Raw genomic sequence first — 17,043 nt, 5'->3', positions numbered from 1 at the left:
ACTGATACAAATACATAGATATTTTTTTCATAAATACATACTGTACATACAGAACACCAAGACCGACATAAACAATCATACTCATGAATACAAAAGTTGGTGCCCTGCGAGTAATTGAACCCGCTATCATCGGACGTAAGGCGGTGTGTTAAATCGCTAGACCAAAATATTATAATTGTTGTTAAATAATTAAATGCAACGTTCTATGGAGGTATCATCATTTTAAAGCTAAAAGCTTTAAACTTATTTTTTAAGCCCTTGACTATGAATAGGATCAAAGTTTGTACGAATTTTACCCTTAAGGGGGTGAAGTAAAATAGGGGGTGAAGTGGACATTCCTCATTCGTCCTCTATTCCTTGCGAACGAAGTCGCGGGCACAGCTAGCCATTATACAAAGTCGCTGTTGCTGTTTATCCGTCCCCATGTATGCTTAAATCTTAAAAAAACGGATCTTGAAGCGGTTTTATTAATAGATAGAGTGATTCAAGAAGGTTTATATATATAATACATGTACCTATACCCGGGCGAAGCCGGGGCGAGTAGCTAGTAACAAATAAACAATAGTCAGGTGGAGCGTGCAGGAAAAGAGACTCGCAGGTGAGTATTGCTCATCAGATTTCATAAGATTTCAAAATAATAGGTATCCAGTTGTAATAATACGCCGATTTCCTTATTCTATCAGACTGAACGTATTGCAATCGCTGTATTAATACAAGATTTCGAAAATGTACCCCGGTGCACGCGACCGGGGTACATTTACTTTAAATGCAACGCCCAGAGTTACTGGTAACACTGAAGTTTATTCACACAATGCCCATGCAGAGATTAAGAGCTACGAGTGTACTAAAAACATTAATTATGGATTACTATAACACGAGTGTATCTTATAATTAATAAATAACCTTGGACAATTAACACAGCGCCATCTAGTTCCACGGTAAGCAGAGCTTGTGTTATGGGTACTAGACAACTGATATAAATACAAAGATATATATATATATTTTGTAAATACATACATAATATACAAAGAAAACACCCAGACCGATACAAACAATCATATTCATGAATACAAATGTTTGTACCGTGCGAGGAATCGAACCCGCGACCATTGGAAGTAAAACGGTGTGCTAGACCGCTAGACTAGCGACATAATGCAAGCTCATTAAGATTATTCTTGTTATTTAGTACTAGCTGTACCCGGGTCTACGTCCGAATGGAATTTAACTTTATCTATAGCAGATCTAAAAAGACCCGTCAAAATCGGTCCAACCATTTCAGAGATTAGCCGAAACAAACAGACAAAAATTATAAAAACTGTTATTTTGGTGTATTTTACCGTATTTATATTCATAAGCACGTAGTAAAAACGGTATTAGATCATCAATATTACAAACAGACACTCCAATTTCATTTATATGTATAGATTAGTGTTGATGCTAAATAACGAGGATTATGTGCAAAACGGTTTTATTGTTCTCAAATTTTCCTTTAGAACTAAAAGTTATCGGAATTATGGTTGGTCGTTGAATGTAAATGAAGTGACGTGGGCCGCGCTCCCGCTACTACGAATTAATTCAAAGTGGCCGACAACTTAAATATAACTATTGGATTTTACATTCATAATTGCTTTACTTCTGAGTATTGCTGCCGTCGTCGTCGTGGAACTTTTCTTTGCGACGAGTCACCGCCAGCTATCATGATTTATAGCTATGTAACTTCCATGACGTAAATACCTCGCTACAACAACAACTTGTGATTTAATTTACTAAATACATAAAGCTAGCACATGACGCAGTAGAGCACACTCTGTCACCCTACTCACTCACCACACCACCCCCACTTTCTCAAGACCGAGAAGCTAACTCCTGCTGAAATCAGCTTCGAGAACACTAGCACACGTGATGGAACACTTGGAATAAACAGATTGAAAATTTTTCTAATTGACTGCTTGATCTAATGAATCGAAAACCTCGTTTCCTGCTGCGATCAGGGCCGGCTTTCACCCAGTAGAGACCCTGGGCACATTAGGATAATGGGGCCCCTATGACTATAGTAATAAACCACTATTTTGTTAGAATAGACAAAGTCAATTTTGAACATGACTCTTTAGACATGTATATGGGGATACCTTCAAAACAAACCAGGCAAATATAATATTAAAAGTAGTTATGTGATGAGGGGTTCAAGTTAGACAAAATAACAGACCGTAATCGGTAAGCATTTGTTAAGACTGACTTTCAGGCGAGAGTAGAGTAGCTATCGGTTATCGTTTGGTAATGAAGCAGGGACTGGACTAGACTAGGGGGCTCCAATACATAGCGGGGACCTGTGTGTCCAGTGGGGAAGAAAGGCCTGGCTGTGATACATTGATTGTAAAGAACCGGTAGGATAGAATAGTAGTGGCCACTGGAAAGAAGTGGCAGAGACCTTAGAAGTGGCAGAGATCTCAAAGGTGGCAGAGCACCTTTGCTCAGCAGTAGGACCACATGTAACGGTGGGTAAGAATTGGAAAGGTATGCTTGGCACGTGGTCGCCGCCTACCTTACAACTATGTAATCATCATCGCAGCCCGGAAGACGTCCACTGCTGGACATAGGCCTCCCCCAAAGATCTCCACGACGATCGGTCCTGCGCTGCTCGCATCCAATGCCTTCCAGCGATCTTGACCAGATCGTCGGTCCTTGCTGGAGGCCTTCCCACGCTGCGTCTTCCGGTCCGTGGTCGCCACTCGAGGACTTTACTGCCCCAACGGGCATCTGTCCTACGAGCTATGTGCCCTGCCCATTGCCACTTCAAAGTCGCAATTCTTCGGGCTATGTCGGTCACTCTGGTTCTTCTGCGGATCTCCTCATTTCTGATTCGATCACGCAGAGAAACTCCGAGCATAGCCCTCTCCATTGCCCACTGAGTGACTCTGAGCTTGTTGATGGGGCCCATAGTTAGCGACCACGTCTCTGTTCCGTAAGTCATCACTGGCAACACACATTGGTCGTAAACCTTCGTCTTAATCACTTTGTGGAAATATTACAACTATTACCACGTGTATTAGTAATAACCGCGTCCTTTACCTGCCGCCTTCCTTGTACGGCTCGTGTCTCATCAGTGCAGCGGCCGGCCTGACTCAGAGGGCCCGCGATCTAATGGATACCATTAGGATGCTCCATGAATACCTACATAACAATTACATATCGCAATTACAAGTAGGTATGACATTAGTTTACCTCCACAGTAAACAGGTAGGTTCTACAGACACAAGTCTATAGATATTGTATATAAATGTTCATGTTTCCTGAACGAGATCCATAGCCGTGTATATAGAGAGGAACGAAGCGAGCCTGAACACGGTGCGCTCTATCTTTCTTTCTAATTTATATATCATTTATTCAATCCTCTTTATAGAACCATACTACATGCCGTTATAATATATTTGACATGTGCGTGTGTGTGTGTGTGTGCGGCCACAATCTTCAGTTGGTCCAAGTTACGAGATTTTGTCGTTACCGACTGAAATGTAGCATGACTTTGTTATTGTTTAATATTACAGGAAAAGAGTAAGTGTTACATTGTAATGCAGCGTTTGGTTTGGTTTCCTCCCTGCTTACTCTGCAATGAACTTACTCACTTGGCTTGAAGGATGGCTTTGAGGAAAGAGTCTGAGCGTGAACAATAAACATTAAAGTAGTTATTGATAATTGTACGAGTGTGTACCTACATACCTACACTATTAATTGTTATTTAATATGTTTACATACTAATAACAGCAGCAATACTAATAAATATAATTAATAAATAATTCCAAACCATAATAACGAATTAATTATGGTATTTACAACATGTTTTTATATTAAATGAACGAGCGCAATTCAGTCTAGTCTCAGAGTACCTACAATACCATACGTCGGTAATCCCGGACAGTAAAGTTTTATCACCTTGTCAATTTCTGCACGTAGAGTACAATGTTATGATGTCGTGAGGTGAGGTGAGGCGGCGCGGCCTCCGTTTGTGCCATTTTTTAAAACATTCAACTACACAAAAGTCATCATATTATATGCATACAAATAAGACATAGTAATGTTGGTAATAAAGATGTAAATCTTGATTGCGTCTTTAACTTCGTCGTTGAAATTAAAGTCGGTAATGTTTTATTTTTATGACAGCGATCAACCGAGTCGGTTCAAAAGATTTACGAGCGGCCGCGTCCCGGCTAATTATGCTGCGACCTCTGCCGCTAATCTTCCTTTAAGCTACAAAATAGCTGGAATCGAAGACAATGGAGTCACCTCGCCGGAAGGTCTCGGCCGGATTCCAGCGCCGCACGACACCAATTACAGCGGCAACTAGCCTGTTGTCACTCGCTGTCGCGGACACACTCGTGCACTCGCTCTTCCTGTCCACGCCCAACCGCCCAACCGCCCAACCGATTGCACTTCTGTCACCCGCACCCATTGTCTCTTATTGTCTATATATTTAGTAACAAAATAAAACTATCTACGAGTACGTCTTCGCCGCAGGAAAATACTTTAGCTATATTAACTCGTGTAGGTAACAATTGCAGGGAATTTTGAGTAGTGTAGTCAGAAACCGCAACGTGCGTGACTAGTATACCAGAACATAGGTGGGTTGGGGTGGCAGGCTGTTACCCACACACATCTGCACCTGTCCACGTCGTGTGGTCATCCTGTTAAACAACTTTGTAATGCAATGCGTCATACAAACTAGTACCCAAACATGGCTTATGTATGGAAGCAGCTGATATGTAAAGAATAGAATAGAATAGAAAAACATTTATTCAAATAAACTTAATTTAAGCACTTTTCAATAGTCATAACAATTTTTTTTATCTACCGCTCGTTCGGAAAGCTGTCTCATCACAAGAACGAGAAAGAAACTAGTGTGTTGCTCTTTTAAATAATCCTTGTAAGTTCACATTTACAATTCGAAACGTGTTAAATGTATAGAAGAGTTGTTTAAGTGATTAAATTATTGAATAGTGTTACCAGTGGCGTCGCCGTCGGCCTTACAGATGTAATAGTCGGATACTATTTGTATAACGTTCAGAGAAGAGAGCGGGTGGCGTGCTAGAGACACTAACTAATACCTTTTAACTATTTGTTTCCACGAATCGTTGTTTATTATAGCGTTTCGAGCTCCGATAATGAGCAGATTAAGAACACAATTATCATTATACTGAAGTGGAAATTAATAAAAAGCGAACGATTTATAATGAAAATTGCTCTCTGTTACGTACACTGAATGTTCCTAAATGTATGTACTGTTACTGTGACACCACACACTACACGGCAGACATTGAGTTCACGATTCACTTGATGGATATTGTGTCCGATAGGAGAGTGAGAATCAGGCGGATTGTTTGCTAATATCCCACTGTTGTTTTATAAACTTTAAAGGTCATAATGGTTGTACTAAGAATGTAGCTATTTCTAGAACTAATGGTGACCACTTCTATACCACCGCACTGACAGTGTTAGCTACCTACATCTTTTTATACTACTATGGTGTCTAGCGGTCACGACCTCGGTGGTCTAGCGGTCTAGCACACCGCTTTACGTCCGATGGTCGCGGGTTCGATTCCTCGCACGGCACAAACATTTGTATTCATGAGTATGATTGTTTGTATCGGTCTGGGTATTTTCTATGTATACTATGTATGTATTTACGAAAAAAAAAAAATCTATGTACTTGTATCAGTTATCTAGTACCCGTAACACAAGCTTTAGATAGCTTAACTCGGGTCTAGATGGCGCTGTGTGAATTGTTATTAGATTATTATTATTATTATTATTATACAAGCATATGGTAAATGGCTACCGTAGCCCCTGGACGCGTGAAACATTGTACGAACAATAGTGTGTCACAACAAAGGATAACTCCGCACGAGTATTGATTAATTATTTATTAATAGACTTAAAAATAATTGGAACTATTCAACGAATTTCAATGTGTACATGCTCTATAAATAAATACAATATGTGAGTGCGTCGATCAATATTGTAATAGCTAATAATTCTTTGTATAGTATACAATGACACAGCAGCGACTACGACGCCGCCGCGCCGCGCCGCGACGCCACACGCGTCCGTTGGGTGCCATTGTATTTATTGGTTGATTTCGTAATTACATCATATTGGTTATTTTGTGAGCAGTCTCTTGTACGTATGTTGTTTTATTTTTATTTGTATTGGCAATTAAAGCGAATTAAGAGGCCCTCTGAGTTTTAGTTGTGCAGAACATTGCTTCTGTTGTTACGAAAGACAAATGACAATCAATGGGGCAAGTAGCATTCAGGTAGAATTAAAATAGGTAGAACGAGGTGACATTAATAGCTATACATCTATCATTTCTCATCTATACATCTATACATATCAATAAAATTGTAGTGTCTGTTTGTAATATTGAAATAACCGTTTTTTACTACACGCATAATAGTATAAATACGGCACATACACCAAAATAACATTTAAAAACAAAATGTCTGTCTGTTTATTCCGGCTAATCTCTGCAATAAGTGGACCGATTTTGACAGGACTTTTTTTGGCAGGTAGCTGATGTAATAAGGAGTAGCTTAGGCTACTTTTATTTTAGAAAAATAAAGTTAAATTCACGCGGACGAAGTCACGGGTACAGCTAGTAACAAGTAAAACAACCTCTGTCACCTATAACCTCCTACAAATACTATTTAACGATGGTTTTGTATCCAGGGTTTTGTAATTTTCATCAAGAAGACACGTTTTAGGAGACGCTAGCGCGATATAAAAATAGTAGACACAGTTCAATAAGTAAATGTTTATTATACACCTGACGTTTCTTAATGCGGGTGTGTGAGAGTGTGAGAGTGTGAGGGGGGTAGTGTGCGGCTGTAAGTTGAGACAGCACACACAGTAAGGGTGGCAGCACACGCGAGACGGACACGCGACACGCGACACGAGGCGACGCCGCGACGCGACAGCCACACACCGCGGGGACTGATCTGTACGCAATTGTCTTTACATTGAATAAAACCGTGACGAGACAGAAACTGTCTGTTTGTCTGTTCATGTTTTAATAAAGAGAGTTGAGAAGAATTAATTACTGATTTTCTGTGCTCCAAGGGGACAATACTTAATTTTGTGTAATTTTTCTATAGTACACTTAGTATTTTGTTAATTCAATTTTTTTCAAATTCAAATTCAAAATATCTTTATTCATGTAGATCTTTACAGACTCTTATGATATGTCAGGTCTACCGTCAGTTCGGAATGATTTCGAGATGAGAAGAACTGACAAGAAACTCAGCTCGTATGCTCTTCAAATAAATGTTGTAGGTACATGTTTACAATAATACAGATTCATTTAAATTCAAATTTGTGAGAATAGAGTGACCAGTAATTATATAATTACTCAGTCAACTAATACATGACGTCGTATTATTTTTGTCATCATCATCATCAATAAATGATGGTATACAGTAGGTACACAGTAAATAAGCGCAGAAAATGTGTTTTGTGTTTCTTAATTGATTCGTCTATTGACTTGAGTTTCGTGAATCGTTTATTGAGTAAGATTAGTGAGCAAACAAAGTATTTTATTAAAAGTTTAAAATTTGACCCGCGTTTCTATAAATAATATATAACCTTCAATTCTTTTTTTCGGACTACACTAATGCTGTGGGTCGCAGCTGGCCTCTACAGCTTCACCGGACTATGTGAAGATGGCACTCCAAACCAAAGGAAGGACTTGTGGAGAGGCTGAAGGCCAACTCCCGCCTGACGGATACGAATTTAGTCTGAGAGCACCGCTAGGGGTTCGAACCTCGGCTCGGGCCGTCGTAATTTCGATCCCTGTTTGAATTGGACGGGGGATATTATAGTAGGTGTATATGTAAGGTACATGATGCGACAGGTTTGCAATATATATTAGATTTTGACCGCATACTCGTGTCAGCGGACGGTTTTTGTAAACGTACGTGTTAGTGGTGTTAGGTACCTACGTAACTGTTGTTTGTTACCACTCGTTACTGTACTGAGTCAAACTGTTGGAATATGGGAATTCCACTAGTGTTACGGACCAAGTTCGCTTGCGTATTGCGGAAGACAATTAAGTAGGTATATAAATCACAGAGGTGAGTCCGAGCGGCGCGGCGCGGCGCGGCGGCGGCGCCCCGCGGCCCACGTCACGCCGCGCCGGAGTCAACGAGTTCTATATCGAATATGACATATTAATATTTACATGTGATTATGATCAGTGCTCAGATTTCATTACTGAGATGAACAATTAACAAAAAATAAACAAGAGACGTTCTCATAAATGATATCAATTAAAAAAAGACTACTGTGGTTGGTTATATGTAGGGTAGGTCTAGTAGTTTAAAACTACGCTTTTCTTCCACCGATCGCGGGTTCGATTCCTCGCATAGCACAAATATTTGTATTCATGAGTATGATTTTTTATCGGTCTGTGTGTTTTCTATGTATAATATGTATGTATTTACGAAAAAAATATCTATGTATTTGTATCAGTTGTCTAGTACCCATAAAACAAGCTTTAGCTAGCTTAACTTGGGTCTAGATGGCGCTGTGTGAATTGTCCTGAGATTATATTATAAGTTATTATTTACTAGGATCACATTTTGTTTTAATCTTCATAGTATAAAACAAAGTCGCTGTCGCTGTCTGTCCCTATGTATGCTTAAATCTTTAAAACTGCGCAACGGATTTTGAAGCAGTTTTTTTTAATAGATAGAGAGATTCAAGAGGAAGGCTTATATGCATACATGTATACCCGTGCGAAGCCGGGGCGAATAGCTAGTTTATTATAATTATACTCCCGTTTCGCTTGCATATTGGATACTAGTGTCATGTCAGGTTATAGTGTTATATGTACGAGTGGGTACACAGTAGTTGTGTTGCTGTAGTACACAGATCGCGTCGGCTGGCCGCGGTACTTTTTAACGGATTCTGCGAAACTGAAAGCAAAAGTAGTGACGTGAGTCAACAACCTTTGCATGTGAGTGAGACAACAACGATTACTATTTACTTGATCTAATACAAAAGAAGCCCCGCAGGCGATGGGTAGGCCGCAAAAAGTTCATATTAGTGAAGCGAGCGCGTCCTTATGAATGGGGTGGTCCTTATGAATTGCGTGACGGTGCTAATATTTCGTAGTACTGTTAGTATTTATTTTGTAATTACTAATGTAAGGGTGCGCCATATGATATACGTACATATAGGTACACTAGCTTTTGCCCGCGGCTTCGCTCGCGTTAATTTATCCCCTTAGGGGTGGAATTCATCAAAATCCTTTCTTAGAGGATGCCTATGTCATAGTAGCTTTATACATGCAAAGTCTCAGCCCGATCGGTTTTAAATTGACAAAGTTTCATACAGACTTTCATCCCCTATTTTATCCCCTTGAGGGTAGAATTAGTCAAAATCATTTCTTAGCGGATGCCTACGTCATAACATCTACCTGCATGCCAAATTTCAGCCCGATCCGTCCAGTGGTTTGGGCTGTGCGTTGATAGATCACTATGTCAGTCAGTCACCTTTGAGTTATACATATATATATATTTAGATCGGCAGTACGGCAGTGCGCTGGTAGCCATCGTCAGCTCTCAGCATGCCGGATTTAAAAAAGTACCTATTCATGTACTTTTTGACATTAACTGTGATTCCATGAATTCGTTCTACCATAAACAGTGACGAATCATTTAATATTAATATACATTATAATTTGTAACGGTTTGATTTGATACATTGCGTCGGTCAGTTTGTAGGTATGAATTATTTTTGTCATTAAATTATTTTATTAATTAACTTATATTTTATCTCTTCATCCCTATTAGATACAACAAGAGTTAATACACTAAAGTGTTGATAAAATGTGATGTGATTTTGGCAAAATAATTGATCATAACGAGGCGAGGCACCTTCCGTACAGTCAGGACTAGTTCGTGGCGATCAACGATGCAACGATGAACTATGAACTTAATTGCTAGAAGAAAAATTCGGCATTTTGTAACTAATTTCTTCTTCTAAAAAAACAAATTGTTATAGTTTTACTAGGTTTTATAAACAATAGAAAAATAACTAAGGATTACATTTGTTTACTAGCTGTACCCGCGACTTCGTCCGCGTGGAATTTATCTTTATTTTTCGAAAATAAAAGTAGCCTAAGTTACTTCTTATTACATCAGTAACTTGTCAAAAAAAAGTCCCGTCATAATCGGTCGAGTCATTTCAGAGACTAGCCGGAACAAACAGACAGACCAAAAATGTTATTTTGGTGTATATACCGTATTTATATTCATATATGCATGTAGTAAAAAACGGTTATTTCAATATTACAAACGGACACTCCAATTTTATTTATATGTAGGTATAGGTTTAGCTGACGAATCTGCAATTTCCGTAGGTTCATGTAGGCCTGCTCTCTTGTTTATCTACACTCGTATTGCAGGTACGGTGTAGCTAGTTATAAACTTTGTTTACTTTATAAATATCTACGTCGCACTTCCGCTCGTTTTCAAAGAATTTATCCTCATCTTTATTTATCGAGAAAATCCCTTAGTTTTAGAAACGAGTGGTTTCGTTGTAGTTAATTATAGCTCAAAGTTACAGAACCAGTTTAATTCCGCACGTGTGGCAGCCGCAGCCGCGACCGTTGGCCGACGAGCCGCTGGGGCGCTCGGTGGAACAGACCCCACTGTACTACACACATGTCACATACAAACGGACACGAAATGTGCCTACTCGTAAACTACCAGTAAATCATATATATCAACATATTATAGGTACTAGTTTATGAACAAAAATATGCTAAGTTTTTACCTGTAACTTAGTCCGCATCCACAGGATAATCTGAACGAAACAAAGTACAGTTTTAATCAAAAATCGATACTGTTGGTACGAATAGAACCACTAACGCGCCGAGAGGTAAATAAACATACGCACTTTCACATTTGTAAAACTATATGGTGAGGATTAATTCATTAGATACAGCGCTCCAACGAGAACGTTGAAGGTGAAGGATCAGCAGCTGCACAAGAACCTAGGTACCACCCACACCGAGTGGGTGACTCGACGCTGTCGTGAACAACCAAAGGAAACGAGGCATCTATTTAGTTTTGTTTAATGTTGATCATTAACTAATTTGCGGCCGTATACGACGCAGATTGACTTCAATACATCATTCATGAGTCTCTACATGCAGCACGGTACTTATACCATAAACGTGTACGGAGGCAGCGGCGGACAGTGGCAGGACAGTGGCAGGACAGTGGCAGGACAGTGGCAGGACAGTGGCAGGACAGTGGCAGGACAGTGGCAGGACAGTGGCAGCCAGACAGCTACCAGCCGATAATACTCGCTGAACAGATATGTCGCATACATTTATGAAGTAAACTTATTAATATAAAATTGCTGTGATATTTTATTAAATAAACGATTATTAACCAGTTACATGTCAACGTTCAGACGGACAGAATTATAATAATGTCGGCTACTCATCATATTATGTTCTTATATTAAATTTTTCTTATGTTAACGTCATAATGACTTAATTGAAGTTTAACTAATTGCATCACAAACTGTACAATATTATATTTAAAATTTGGTAATTTCATTGGATCTGAGCGTGTTTGAAATGTCCGCGTCACGAGGAGGCTGCCGGCTGAAGGTCACCGATCTATAAAAACTGAAGGAATACGGAAAAACGAGGAGTCATCGACTCGGCCTAACTCCACCTTACGAACGGTGACGGTGACGTAACAAAATATTGTGAATTGTGTTTGATGTCTATACCTACTGGTATAGAGTTTAATAGATCTCTCCACTCCAAATCGTTTGATTTATTTTGTTAATCGAGTAATACATATTTAGTACTATCAAGCAGCGTGGTAGTTTGTATTCACTCGGAAACATAAAAATGTACAGTTGAACGACATGTATTTAAAACAGCAAGTTTCTTGTCCAATCTGCTGCTCGTGTAAGTGTTAGAATCACGAACATGGCAACGTGTTCAAACCTGCTTGTATTAAGTTTATTCGAATAAAGGTTATTTTTACAGGTTGAATCGGAAATGTAAGCCACATACGACGATATCTGACAATTATTTTAATATCTTTATTTTAGTCATCATACCACTTCAGGTTGAACTCCATGCGGTTCCCCCTGGAAACCATCGTGATAAATACTTGGTGAACCATCTTATCATTCTCCACTGTTGCGTTGCCAGCGTAAACCGTTAACGCAGGCAGAGGGCGTCATTACATTATCATCCATAAAAAACCCGTACTTGTGTAACTTTCATTTTGAAGTATCCCTGACATTATCCCAAATGTGAGTTTCTGTAGCTCCAAATACGAGTCTCGACTGTACGCGCCGCGTAGTGTAGAGTTGTGTGTGTGTATGTAAGTATATTTATTGATGTATCGACACAGATCAACGGGTCCACTAAATTTTTGCGTAAAACAGGTTTGACGAGTGCTACCTACGCGCACGAGACGAGCGCCTACAACGAAACAGCGAATATTTTTCATTCTGGACCGTTGCCTGCTATATCATAGTTATAGAGGTCGTCTTATATAAACAAACAAATAAACGCAGTGGGGTAGGGCTGTCATTATTACGCGTAGTGCGAGCGAGCGTAATTATTGTTATTCTTAATACATATGTATTGTTAGGCGATATGTTTGTATATTTTGATATAACAGGTGTTCCTTTCACTGTGCTGATAGTTGAGCGAGGTGCGAGGTGTGGCGGTCCCGCCGCGCGCCGGCTGCCGGCTGCCAGCTGCCAGCGCGGACAAGTTCAAGGCTGCTGCTGGCGGACACTCAACTTCTAATAATAAACTTCATTTACAACCACCACACATCTATTTACCAACTATTTTATATTAAGAACATCAGTTTTACAGATTGGAATAGCCTTCGATGTGTAAATCCTGTTTTTTGTCAGCAATTTATGTATGTATCGCTAAAAATAGTATTGTCACCATGTACCTACTGCAAGTTACAAGTACCTACCACTTGGAATTAGAGTGCTATTTACAGTACCTACGGCCGCGCGGCCGCGGTGAAAGCAAGGTTCCCAATACAATACACCGTTTGATTGATTGTCGCCGCACTCACTATATCTGTGCAGACACACACACACACACACACACACACACACACACACACACACAGCACAGCGAGGGGTCGCAAAAACGCCTCCTACAAGTTTACCAAACCAACCAACCAAGCATTTAACACGCACATGTACAACTGGGTATGGCAGCGTCTCTTCTACGTCTCTCACACGCGAAGTAACTTATTAAGTGCCCACGATCACCGAGCACGCTTTATTTTTATTATTTCAAAGAGGACACCTTACAGTATGTGATCGGTGCCTAACAAAATGTTGGAGCCTGTACATAGAGGGACGGCACGTGTCCTGGGATCACACTCACTTCAGAACAATGTATATTGAGGTGATGGACGTTTCAGATACGTACACGGATTCATTTATTGTTTGTATATATGTAATACTCACAGGCATATAAAAACTATAATTAATTAATGTGTAATTTTATTTTATAACAATCGAGTTTGTTGTCAGTTCATCTCTGATTGAAACCGCTTCCTGAACTGCAGAAAAAGAGGACCACAAAAAATAACGCAGGCAGTGATAATGATAAGTCTCCTCTCGTACCTACAGGCCGCGCCGCGTCCCGCCGCCATCACATGAACATGAACGTGTCATGATGATAATAAGATATGTCGGATTTTAAAATTATAATCCATTTATGTATTCAAAATATTCAAAATATCTTTATTCACGTAGGTCTATTACAGACTCATATGATATGTCAAATATACTGTAAGTTCGGAATGATTTCGAGATGAGAAGAACTGACAAGAAACTCAGCTCGTATCCTTTTCAAATATATCCATAGTTGCCTTTTAATAAGTACTAAGTACGTAACATGCCAGTGACAGGTTTCACCGCAGGGCGGTGGACGGCGGACGGCGGACGGCGGACGGCGGACCACTCATACAAATGTTACCTCGAAAAATTCTTACACGATTTGGTTTTTCCGTGAACTGAACCTTATAAGACGTGGAATCACAATCATTGTCTATGAACTATCTGCCCCGGTTTTCGAGTTTAGCCGTTGTCTCCTCAAGAGTGACAGAGCACTCTGTTCGGTATGTTCACAACTTTGAAGACTTGTTTTTTCTACGTTCGTGAGTTATGTTGAACAATAGTTTTTAGAAATAGAAATAGAAATAGAAATAGAAATAATCTTTATTCAAATAAACTCATTACAAGCACTTTTGAATAGTCATATTTTGATTCTACCACTCAGTCGGAATGCTTCATCATGAGCAAGAAACTTTCTTCTTTTTTACTGAACTATCTGCCCCAGTTTCAGATAATATTGTCAGTGCTATGGATTTAAAGTTTTTCTATTAAAACATTATTATCGTTAACGAATTCTTCAATTTTATAGTAAGCTTTTTTGCAAAGAAACTGTTTTATTTGACATTTATATCTTTTTTTTGGCAGATTTATAACAGTTGGGTATGTTCACAACTTTGAAGACTTGTTTTTTTTTACGTTCGTGAGTTATGTTGAACAATAGTTTTTAAGAAGTATAAAAGAGAATATTTCTCAAATAAAGTGGTATTTTTTTAAAGCATAATTTGTCAGTCGATGGCTTGGACTAACTTGTCGAATTGTGATAGAACGGTTTGAAGAGAGGGGCGGCCACGCGAGCGCCGCACTCTTCTATAACCACTACATACTCGTGTTTACAAAACAGCAATATTTTTTTCTACAATAACAACTAATAACAATTTTAACGTTTAACGTCGCATGTTATTTCACATTACTATGTTTTTCTACGCAAAATAAAACGCAGTATATAAATAGTAGGCTGTCCAACGCCATAGGTTCCCAACCTGCGCGCCCTCACACACAACCCCTGGCCGCCGCCGTAGGGGACACACGAGTGTTAAGTTTCAAATTGTTTCACATAACACAATAGGAAAATGTAAGGTGGGGTGACACAGTTCAGGCACGGCAGTGCTTAGTACACAATATTGGATTTGTCTTACTAGACATTATTAAATGCAATTAATATTTCTAGGTAACTGTATACCATAATGGATACAAATTAGTTTAAAAAGCATGTACTTAATATATTTGCTAACTGTACTCGCGACTTCGTCCGCGTCGAATTTAACAAAAAAAGTTATATTAGAGAATTTTTCTAAAATAAAAGTAGCCTAAGTTACTCCTTATTACATCAGCTACCTGCCAATAAAAGTCCCGTCAAAATCGGTCCAGCCATTTCAGAGATTAGCCGGAACAAACAGACAGACAGACAAAAATTTTAAATAATGTATTTTGGTGTATGTACCGTATTTATATTCATATGCATGTAGTAAAAAAACGGTTACTTCAATATTACAAACAGACACTCCAATTTTATTTATCTGTGTATTTTTTAAGTATATCATAATTTGAAACTTTTGTTAATCTCTAATATATCTCAGGACAATTCACACAGCGCCATCTAGTCCCACGCTAAGCAGAGCATGTGTTACGGGTACTAGACAACTGATGGATGCATTTTTTTTTAAATAAATACATATTCTATATAGAAAACACCCAGCCCGATACAAACAATAATACTCATGAATCAAAATGTTTGTACCGTGCGAGGAATCGAACCGAATCGAAAAAGGGTAGTAAAGGGGTATGCTAAACTACTAGACCAACGAGGCAGTCACATTATGTGGACTACTCTCCCTGGTGAGGTCGCGCGGGCCGCGGGCTGTATCGGTCAACAGTCTCTCTGTAACTCTGTCATGAGTATACCGCTCTCCGCCTCACGTTGCTGGCTACAATATTTGCAGAATAATTAAAAAATATACATAATTACCTCTGGCGGGTAAATCACGCCACGGTCTCCATTATGAGGAAAATGCGACTTGTACCACAGTTACATAAAATAGATTCTAATATTATTCTATTGACATAAAAACTGAGGTTATTACATTTTGAAGATGGCCGTGTTTAAAAGATGAGATCCAGTAAAGAGGTATAGTTTGTTGATATTTGATAATAGTTTTATTTGATACGAATAATCGCATTGTAAAAACTTTCAAAAGTTATATCAAAGTATTTAAGTAAATACTTAGTACTTAACTTTCTTAAGTTAATTATGTAATATTCCCGTTTTATTGTGTACTAGCTGTACACGCGACTTCGTCCGCGTCTACCAATGTACCATGTCAGGTTGACCTCCACGTTCCCCTGGAAACCCTCGTGATAAATTCCTGCTTAATTTGTCACGATATGCTAACTGACCCGACCTCTTGCTCATCCTATCATCCTCCACTGGTGCCCCGCCAGCGTAAACCGTTAGCGCAGGCGGGCGCACCTTCCATTATCATCCGGGAAAAAAAACATACCAGTGATACCTAACTAACTACTAATAAGAACACGAAAACCAAGGAGTATGTCCGGCGATAGGCGAGCTCTCTTTGAAGTTTGGGAAACAATAGCAAGGGTTGCTTTATCAGATTGACCGAGGCCTTGGCGCAAGGGAAGTGCTTTTATTTTATTATCGCGTCGGCATAGCGCCCGCTGACACAAACATTGGACTCACGGCGCGTCATACTCGAACCTAACAGTCGCCTAGTCGTATCGTATTGAGTATGACGGGATCCCGATATGAGTACACGTACACACGCGTGCCTACATTCAGCACCGTAGGTGGCTGGACTGATTAATGATACACTGTTTATATTGCTGTCGAGGGCGGATCCAGGAGGGGGTCACATAGTCGTGGTCAAGTCAAGAACTTATAATTAAATTTTGATAACAACATACACACATATTATTAGTGTAATGTAAAGAACTGTACTTAAAAATATTAATTAAATCAGTATGGTGACAAAATACATAAATAAAAAGATTATGTTCAATTAGTGGTCCACGTAAGTCCTGGGCTCAGAGGGGGGTCATGACCCCCATGAACCCCCCCCTGGATCC

At 39.4% G+C, this 17,043-nt stretch overlaps 1 protein-coding gene across 1 annotated transcript in view; it reads right to left on the bottom strand.

Moving 5' to 3' along the window:
- The window catches only part of LOC131842284 (multidrug resistance protein homolog 49-like), a 46,939-nt gene that overhangs the window by 28,712 nt on the left and 1,184 nt on the right, over positions 1-17,043 (bottom strand). The gene's annotated exons all lie outside the window — the stretch shown is intronic.

Source organism: Achroia grisella, unplaced genomic scaffold, assembly GCF_030625045.1.
Source record: "Achroia grisella isolate CSIRO2021 unplaced genomic scaffold, CSIRO_AGI_Agris_v1 utg2156, whole genome shotgun sequence".
NCBI lineage: Eukaryota > Metazoa > Arthropoda > Insecta > Lepidoptera > Pyralidae > Achroia > Achroia grisella.
The sequence above is the reverse complement of the archived record's forward strand: the minus strand, read 5'-3'. Positions and strand labels throughout refer to the sequence as shown.